The following is a 10,251-nucleotide window of genomic DNA, read 5'->3' on the forward strand; positions in this document are numbered from 1 at the left end:
GGAGACATCTTAGGATCTGCCCATAGCTAAACAGGGCCTACGAGAAATCTGGAGAGGGGCTTTTTAGAAGGGTGTGCAGTGACAGGAGGAGGGGGAATGGATTTAAGCTGAAAAAAGGGAGATTTAGATTGGACATTTGGAGGAATTTTTTCTGTTTGAGGGTGGTGGGACACTGGCACAGGGTGCCCAGAGGATCTGTGGCTGCCCCATTCCCGGCAGTGTTCAAGGCCAGGTTGGTTTGGAGTCATCTTATGTGTGAAGCAGTGCTTTGTCCAGCTCTGATGTTCACAAGGGATGTCAGATGAAATCCAACTTGATTGTAAAGTTCTCTGCATGTACTCATGACTCAGGTGAGTCTGGTCTGCACAAGAGAGGCTCAGCATGGCCTTAGAGTCACTTTGACTGTGTTATTTATTTACTGGTTTAACACTGATGAGTTTTCTTTTTTTGGGGGTGTGTTATAACACATTCTCTGTATGACTGAAAACCTGAAGAGTATTGAAACAGGGAGAAGTTCTCAGCTTTTTGCAGATTAGTGCAGAGCCAGGAGAGCTGCAGTGTCCATCAGTCCTTTCCCATTTGCCCTCTGCTTTCACTTGCAGTGTCTGTAAGATGCCTTCACAGACAAATTGATCTGAAGAACCCCCACAAACACCTGTCCTGTGCTGAGAGCAGGGCAGCACGGTTTCAAAGGGCAGATCACGGAGCTCTCATGGGGAGAAGCAAAGGACTGTGCCCAGCAGAGCATGGCCAGCAGCCACCTCCAGTGCCAGACACCAAGAGAGCTGCCTGAACGCACCCTCCCCAGGCCTGGGCTGCACTTTCCCCCCACTCCCTGCCCATGTCTCTGCTGCCTGGAGCTGTCCCTGCCAGGAGCTGCTGCTCTGGGCCCAGCTCTGCTCCCTCTCAGTGCTCCCAGAGCCCATCCCATGGGCTGTGTGCTCAGCTCTGCCCTGCACACCCCTCCCGGCAGCAGGGCTCTGCCCAGGGGCAGCTCTGCCTCTGCAGGAACCTCACACCTGGCACTCCATGGATCCATCAATGGTCAATGGAGAAACATGGTCACCCCCTGAGGAAAGCCTGGAGAGCTCCTTAACTCTTCAGGGAGTTACTGGTGGCAATGAGCAGTGTGCAGGGAGGTGAGGGAGGGTGGAGGGAAGTCAGCAAGAAGCAACGTGATGGTTCAGGGCTTTAACCAATCCTTACAAGCAGGACGGAGCCCAGCAATGGAGAGCAGTTGATGTCTGTAGGTGGAGGAGGAGGAGGTGTTCCTGGAGTGTGGCTGCAGAGCCTGGGCAAACCAGAGGCTGTCTGAGAAGTTTCCCTCATGGGAACATGCCTCAGCGTGGCACATGGGGAATGCCCACTGCTGGGGGTGCCTGAACACTGCTCCTCATGCCCCATGAGCCGACCTTCCTGTCTGCCTCTCCTGCACTGCCCAAACTTGCCTGGAATGCAGGATCCATCCCTGAGCCTGGAGAATGCAGGAACCTCCTGCAATGAGGGATCACTGCTGCAGGGGAAGTGCAAAGCTTCTGTGAGACACCTGTGAGTGTGGGCAGAGAGAGGGGTGTGCACAGCAGAGAGGGTGCTACAGGCAGGAAGCTGTCCCAGATGGGGTGCCCTGTCCCCACAGCATGGGGTACCTTGCACCCAAGGACACCACCTTTCCTTCTGGCTCTTGCCAGGAAGTTCTCAATCCAGACCATTCCCTTTTCCCCCTGCTCTCCCATGGTGCTTAGTTCTCTATCCTGATGGCACCACCCATTCCTCTAGAAGCCTCCTGTAGATGGCCTTGCTGAGGGATATTCACTCCACCTGCTGAATTGACACTATAGTAGCAGCCTACAACTACTTGAAATGTGGCTTCAGAGATGATGGAGATTTTCTTGCTAGCAGGAAGAGAAGGAAACCTCTGCAAAGTGCAGCTTGGAAGGTTCAGACTCAAAGTTAGGAAAGAGAAATGTCTCTCGAAAGGTGGAGTTGTGGTGCAAGAGGTCACCCAGAGGGAGTCTGGCTCAGCCCATGGCTTTGTGTTTCAAGGAGCAGACAGGGATGGTTGCAGAGATGTGACTGAAGGTACAGAAATGCCAGGTGAGAGCCAGGTGGGAAAGCAAGATGGGTGTCAAGAGCCTGAAGGGAAAGAGGTGCAGGCATGGGCCAGTGCAGGACAGCCTCCAGCAGAGATGAGTGAGGATTCTGGCAAGGCTGAAAGGCCCAAAAGAACAAAAGGTCTCTGTGCCCTGGGCTATGGCAGTTGCCTCTTTCATCAAGGCCTATGAGGAGAACTTTCATTCTCAGGATTTCAGGCTCTACTTCTCCAAGGGCTGTGGTCAGGGCTTGGCCTTTCTGCTTCATCAAACAAACCAAGGGGTTTTCTCACCATCAGACACCTGCATTTTGCCTTTGTCTCCCAGTAGTCACAGCCTGCAGTTACTTGCTTTAACGAGTCCCTGGGGAGGCTTTGTCAGTAACAGCCCTCAGTGGGGCCCATTAATGCTGAAGGGACTTGGGGCTTTGTTTCTGACTTGGACTTCTTGAGAGGTTTCCTCAGCCTCCTCTCAGCACCTGAGGTTCATGGACTCAGCCCAAATACACCATGGGGCTCATTAAATCCTTTGGGTTTTGTCAAGCATTGCAGATTGCACAGCACATTGGAGGATTCCCAGTGCAGGAAGATTGCAAAGAGCAACTGATAAAAGTTATTTTGAGGGTTTATTTTCTTACTTTTCAGTTTAGAAATTTCTGTGACTTCTGCAGTGCCTGGCACAGGGATCACTGGAACCTGCCAGGGCCCTGCCGCCTTCCGCAATGCCCGGGGGGCTTGTGCGGGCCTTGCCAGAGCCAGGCAGGTCCCCTTGTGCTGAGCTCCCAGGGACAGCACCAGCAGCTGCACTGCCCAGGGGCTGCTCCTGCCCTGACACCTTCTCAGCACCTCTGACACCAGCAGCTCCTGCCATTCGCAGCCAGGCGGGAGCTGCAGCTCTGGCACTTCTGGCTCTTCCTGGGCATCTTCCAGATGGGTTGGACTCGAGACCTTGTGGGTTCCCTTCCAACCTCTGTTGTTTCATGGTCCTATAATGATGGGCTTATGAAGAGTCACAGAGATTCTCTAAGGGCTGGAGTGCATCTCCAATGATGACAGGCTGTGAGAGCTGCAGTTGTTAAGCCTGAAGAAGAGAAGGCTCCAAGGAGACATCTTAGCAAGCTGCTCATACCTAGACAGGGCCTACAGGAAATCTGGAGAGGGGCATTTTAAAAGGCTGTGCAGTGAGAGGACAAGTGGGAATGGCTTTAAGCTGAAAAAAGGAAGATTTACCTTGGATATTAAGACGAAGTACTTCCCTGTGAGGGTGCTGAGGTGCAGGCACTGAGTGCCCAGAGAAGCTGTGGCTGCCCCATCCTTCGCAGTGTTCAAGGCCAGGTTGGATGGGAGTCAGGTTTGCTCTGAAGCAGTGCTTTGTCCAGCTCTGATAATCACAAGGGATAGCAGATAAAATCCAACTTGATTGTAAAGTTCACTACTTGTACTTATGACTCAGATGAGTCTGAGGTGCACAAGAGAGGCTCGGCATGGCCTTAGAATTGTAGAATCATAGAATAGTTAGGGTTGGAAAGGACCTTAAGATCATCTAGTTCCAACCCCCCTGCCATGGGCAGGGACACCCCACACTAAACCATGTCACCCAAGGCTCTGTCCAAAACGGCCTTGAACACCTCCAGGGACGGAGCATTCACAACCTCCCTGGGCAACCCATTCCAGTGCCTCACCACCCTCACAGTAAAGAATTTCTTCCTTAGAACCAATATAAACTTCCCCTGTTTATGTTTGAGCATATTACCCCTTGTCCTATCACTACAGTTCCTAGTGAAGAGGCCCTCTCCAGCATACTTAAGGCCCCCTTCAGATACTGGAAGGCTGCTCTGAGGTCTCCACGCAGCCTTCTCTTCTCCAGGCTGCACAGCCCCAACTTTCTCAGCCTCTCTTCATATGGGAGGTGCTCCAGTCCCCTGATCATCCTTGTGGCTCTCCTCTGGACTTGTTCCAACAGTTCCATGTCCTTTTTATGTTGAGGACACCAGAACTGCACACAATACTCCAAGCGACTGCACACAGCCGGCTCATGTTCATTTTCTCATCAAAAACCATTTTGTCTGTGTTATTTATTTACCTGTATAACACTGCTGACATTTTTCCTTAGGTGTATAAAATATTCTACGGATGACTGAAAATCGGAAGAGTATTTATACAGTTGGAAGTTCTCAGCTCTTTCTAGCTTAGTCCAGAGCCACTAAGAGTCCTTTCCCATTCGACCACTGCTTACACTTGCACTGCCTTTAAGTTGCCTTCAAACACAGATTGATCTTAAGAACAACCAACCATCCCGTGCTGAGAGCAAGGGAGCAATGATTCAAAGGGCAGATCACGGAGGTCTCATGGGGAGAAGCAAAGGACTGTGCCCAGCAGAGCATGGCCAGCAGCCACCTCCAGTGCCAGGCACCAAGAGAGCTGCCTGAACGCAGCCTCCCCAGGCCTGGGCTGCACTTTCCCCCCACTCCCTGCCCATGTCTCTGCCGCCTGGAGCTGTCCCTGCCAGCAGCTGCTGCTCTGGGCCCAGCTCTGCTCCCTCTCAGTGCTCCCAGAGCCCATCCCATGGGCTGTGTGCTCAGCTCTGCCCTGCACACCCCTCCCGGCAGCAGGGCTCTGCCCAGGGGCAGCTCTGCCTCTGCAGGGGCTCAGCAGCAGCTCACACAAGTCCTGACAAGACTCTCGGTGCCTTCTCCAAAGCAGAGAAGGAAATTCCCAGCTCCCACTGCCCAACCTGCCCACCAAGAGTGGAAAACATCAGAGCTCAGAATCCTTCCTTTGAAGGCAATCGCTGCCTCAGTGTCTTTCAGAAGGACCCTCTGAACTCAGAGTGATGTGGAGCTCTGAGCAGCCCTGACTCACACAGCACCCTCTCCAGTGCACAAGAACACTTTTCCTTCCCTGCCAGGTGTTGTTCCTTCCCCCCGAGCTTCTCCCCCAGCACTGTGGGGAGCTCCCGGGCAGGCTGAGTGTGGGGGTTGGAATGCATCGAAACTGTCAGAGATCATGGGAAGGAGGAACTACAGCAGGCAATGAGGAGTGACCCGTCCCTGACTGGTACTTGGAAGATGTTGGAACTGGCAAGGAACAAGGACGTCGGAACTGGAAAGAGGATGTTGAGAGACCTTTCGCCTGATGTAATCGCAAGGCAAACACAGATGTGCTTGGCTAATTGCTTGGAAGGATACAAATACCCTGTAAGCTTTGCAATAAATGATCCAGCTTGTACTCTACCTCTGGGTCCGTGCCTTTCATCCTCATAGCTGAGCGCTGACCCTGGCAGGCAGCAGAGTCCCTGCCCCTGCACACAGCCCCTAGGCTGCAGCGACCCTGCTCGCAAGGACAGCGCTGGGCACCCCTGGCTGCACACCCACATTCACACCATGCAGCCAGCCCCGGGACAAAGGCCTGCCTTGCAATGGCCACCATATGGTGCAGAGTGAAGCCCTGCTCTGCAGAACATCATCCTCCGCGTTATCGACATAGAGAACCCAAGAAAGTCCCCCTGACAGATCCCATGGACTGTCCGAGGCAGCAGGCTCTGACAGGGAGGTAGAAGTTCTCCTGCCCTGACACCTTCTCAGCACCTCTGACACCAGCAGCTCCTGCACACAGAAGGCTCCTGCTTCGCCCCCAGCACCTCTGCAGGCAGAGCTCAGCTCCAAGCACATGAACAAGCCCAGCACCTCCTCCTCACCCAGCCCCTGCTCCTACAGCTGGGATGGCACCAGCACATCTCCTGACAGCTTCTCCTCCCTTTAGAGCACGCACCCACCATGTGTTTCAAGGCAACACTAGAAGAGGATTGCAAAGTCAAAGAACATGTACCTGGATGCGCAGGGCAGGCACGGGAGATGCAGCCTCCCGAGGGAGGGCTCTCCTCTGCACTGGTTCCTGCAGGGCTCTGGCTCCTTCAATAGCCCACGCTCAGCGTGGGGGCCCCGTCACAATGGGCGTCTCCGCAGCGACCACCACGGCTTTGTGATGGCGGCAGCATCGTGCCCATGGCACTGGGCACCCAGGGGTGCTCCGGGAAGTCACTGCAGGGGGACCAGCCTCTGCCCAGATGGCTCGGGGAGGTCCCTCATGGGCTGCTCTTCCTCAGTGCCTTTGGTCTGTTGGTGGAGCATGCGAGGGGTCACAGCTCAACCTGGGCAATGGAACAGGGCATCACGGCCACCTAAGACAAGTGGAGAGTGACCGACATTGGCACAGCAGAGAATCATGGAATCCCAGACTGGGGTGGGCTGGAAGGGACCTTAAAGCTCATCCAGCTCCAACCCGTGCCACTGTCAGGGGCATCTTCCACTAGAGCAGCTTGCTCCAAGCTGCTCTGTCCAACCTGCCCTGTCCAACCTGCCCTTGAACACTGCCCAGAATGGAGCAGCCAAAGCTTCTCTGGGCAAGAGTCTGCCACTGTCTCTCTATCCTCAACATGAGGAATATTTTCTTAATATGAAATGAAATTTAGTTAGGGACTTCGACACGCTTGTGAGGTGGGCTGATGCCAACCTTATGAGGTTTAACCATGCCAAGTGCAAGGTCCTACACCTGATTCGAAGAAATCCCAGGCACAGCTACAGGTTGGGCAGACAGGAGATTCAGAGCAGCCCTGTGGAGAAGGACTTGGGGGTCTTGGTCGATGGACTATTCATTAGGGACTGTAGTGATAGGACCACGGGTAACTGGTTAAAACTTAAACAGGGGAAGTGTAAATTGGATCTAAGGAAGAAGTTCTTTACTGTGAGGGTGGTGAGGCACTGGAACGGGTTGCCGAGGAAAGTTGTGAATGCTCCATCCTTGGCGGTGTTCAAGGCCAGGCTGGACAGAGCCTTGGGTGACATGGTTTAGCGTGAAGTGTCCCTGCCCATAGCAGGGGGGGTGGAACTAGATGATCTTAAGGTCCTTTCCAACCCTAACTATTCTATGATTCTATTATTTTCCACACATACTTGGTCAGAAGCTGTCTTTCTGCAGCTTTCTCTCTGCATCCACTGAGGTGCGGGTACCACCAACGCAGCTTCCTCACGAGCGACCCAACCACTCAGGCAGCTCTTCCATCATGACCCAGACACAGGGACGGCCCCGCTTTTATGCCTGGCTTTGTTACATAAGCGCCGGAGCTTTGTGACATCATAAGTGATGGGTGACATCACACCAAGGCAGCTTTGGGAGCTCAGGTGCCCTGACGAGGGAATGTGAGCAGGAGAGCTTGAGCATCTTCCTGCATTTACTCTGCTTTGATGGATCCATCCCTGCAAGCAGCCCCAGAGCTCTTTATTATGGATTTCGGGGTGGACCTTGGCAGCTGAGGAGCCTCCAGCCCCTTTGCCATGGGAAGCCCATCCCCTTATGGATACCGTTAGTGGAGGAGCTGCCTCTGCTGCTCCATCCTCCTCCTGCTGTTCTCAGTGATGTTCTTGAAGATGTTCCTCGGTGCTTGGAACAGCTCCACCCTCCTGAGGACCTGGGCAGCTCGTGAGGAAAGGCAGCTGCAACACAGGGAAGCATCATCCTTTGGCTGTGGAGCTGACCCAGGACATCCCAGGCTGCTCCTCTGCAGCCCCAGCATGCAGGGATGGGGCTGCCCAACAGGCAGTGTCCACACTTACTCAGGCTGGGCTCTCTCCAGCGGGGCTGCTGCTGCCGTCTCCTCTGCTGGCAAAGGGATTTCAGCCTTTCTCCACCTCTCCTTTCTCCTGGGCTGGGTTGGAGGGTGGGAAACCCAAAGGCCTCCGATCCCAAGAGCTCGGCATGGAGGAGATGATCTCAGCAAGCCTCATGGTGCCGCATCCCAGAGGACCTCATGGCAGGGGGATTGGACTAGATGATCTTTTGAGGTCCCTTCCAATCTCTAACATACTGTGATACTGTGAAGGAGCCTGCAGCAGGCGAGGGTCAATCCCTATCCCCATCCCTGGGGAGGATGCTGGTCCTCCCCTGCAGCCCAACCTTCCCACACCACCCATTCTGCCTTCACTTTCTCCTGCCCTCCTGCCAATGGGTCTTCCCTTGCTCCCACTCTGCAGCCAGCTGCCAGACCTCCTGGAGGGGATGGGGATCCAGCAGGGTCAGGCTCAGCTCCCTGCGGTCTCACCCACGGTGCTGCCCCTTTGCCTCAGCACGTACCTGCAGCGCTCACTTGCAGGCTTCATCTAATGGGGGGGCAGAGATGGGCTGGGATGGAGGAGCTGTCTCCAGCCCATCTGCACCCATGGTCCTGGGGCAGCAGAGCAGTCAGATAACTGTGGGGCACTTGATGTCCCACTGTCACCCACTACTGTCACCCAGCTGTCTGAAAAGCGTAAGCCCACAGACACATTCATCCAGATGACAGAACCTGGTGCTCACCCTTCCTATTCTGGAGTGAAACAACAGGAGGAGGAAGATTTTTCCTAGGGATTTGGCTGTATAGGAAGGCGAGCACACTACTGCACAGCTACTGAGCACTGCTATGCCTTAAGGGATACCATTCAAAAACAACCATAAAGGAAAGCAGAAATCTAACTTTTTGCTGGCCAAAAAATTATGAAGGAAACACAATTCTGAACCGGTTCACCTCTTGTAAAAATTACAGTCGAACAAAAGAAGCTGTTTCTTATCTCCTGGATAACAGCACTGGAACCAGATCCATATTCAGGTCAAACAGTTCACATGGAAGTTCTGCACCATTCTTCATTTCTTTTAAAAAGGAAGAAGTCCCAACAACTTGCTTTCTTAGCACAGGGAAAGTTCAACAACAGTTGTGCAAGGGAGCATTTGAAACCGATGGTTTGAGAGTCACAGCAGCAACGTGCTCAGCAGTAAACAACATGAATGCTTTCTGTCCTTTTCCTGCTTTCAAATCCATCTCCTACCAACCAAACCACAATCCCCACATGGCAGCACAGCAGCTGTGACTGACTTCACTGTGCTTGACAGGATTCACTGAATATTGTTGATACGCTGTCAGGAGGTGTGCAAGGATGGCTGCTTATTCTGAGCCAAACCCTTCAGGTGCGCTAAAAGAATCAACTGCCTTGAAAACAGAAGAGATTGGGAAAGAAAACAAACCCTGCTGCTGTTATTTTAAAAGGCAAGAGGAAAAGGATGAGCACCAGACAAAAATCAGGCAGCCCATGCCTTGGTGAAGGTCATCAGCACAACCACGGCCTGACTGGATTGCAGGAGCAGAACATGGCCTCACAGAAAAGAAGGCAATGCGGGCACTGTTTAACCCCCTTTTTCCTCCCGAATGGTCTCTTCCTGTTCACAACGGGCTCCGGTTCAGATAAGCTGCGTAAACCCTGTGCTCACCGGAGCGCAGAGCCAAAGCACCGCTGCTGCTGCTGCAGAGCCACGAGAGCTGATGGGCACTGCCCTTGTGCACAGCCTGCCGGCAGGGGGCAGCAGAGGAAGCTCAGCGCTGCACTGCCATGGCTCTGACAGCCCCGCAGAGCAGGGCTCAGGACAAGAGGAGCAAAAAGCTTTTTGGATGTTCCTGCTGGCGCTGCTCAGGCTGAAATGGAACCAACCGGGAAAGTTTGCTCCCCCCAACCCATCCGTGCCTCCGGGATGCCAGGATTCTCTGACCCCCAACCTGGGGGGCAGTTGTGGGTCTGGGGAGTCATTTGGGGGGCAGGAGTGGGTTTGGGGGTGACTGGGAGGTCACTGGAGGTGGAGCTGTAGGTCTGACGTGCCACTTGGGGGTCACTTGGGTTTGTGTGCGTCTGGGTGGACACCTGGGGGTCACTTGAATGACAGTTGTGGGTCTGCGGGTTTACTCAGGGGTCACTTAGGGGGCAGTTGTGAGTCTAGGGTGTCACTTGGGAGGCAGTTTTGAGTCTGGGGAGTCACTTGGGGGGGCAGTTGTTTGCCTGGGTGGTCACTTGGCGGGAGATGTGGGTCTGGGGAGTCAATTTGGGGTCACTTGGGGGGCAGTTTTTGGCTCTATGGGGATATCTTTAGGGTCACTTGGGGGCAGTTGTGGTTCTGGAAGTCACTGGGGGGTCACTTGAGGGGCAGTTTTTGGTCTATGGAGTCAATTTGGAGTCACTTGGGGGGGCATTTGTGGGTCTGGAGGGTCACATGCGGGGCAGTTGTGGGTCTGGGTGCTCACTTGGGGTAACTTGTGGGGCAGTTGTGGGTCTGGGGAGTCAATTTGGGGTCACTTGGGGAGCAGT

Source organism: Psittacula echo, assembly GCF_963264785.1.
Source record: "Psittacula echo genome assembly, chromosome: 19".
Taxonomy (NCBI): Eukaryota; Metazoa; Chordata; class Aves; order Psittaciformes; family Psittacidae; genus Psittacula; species Psittacula echo.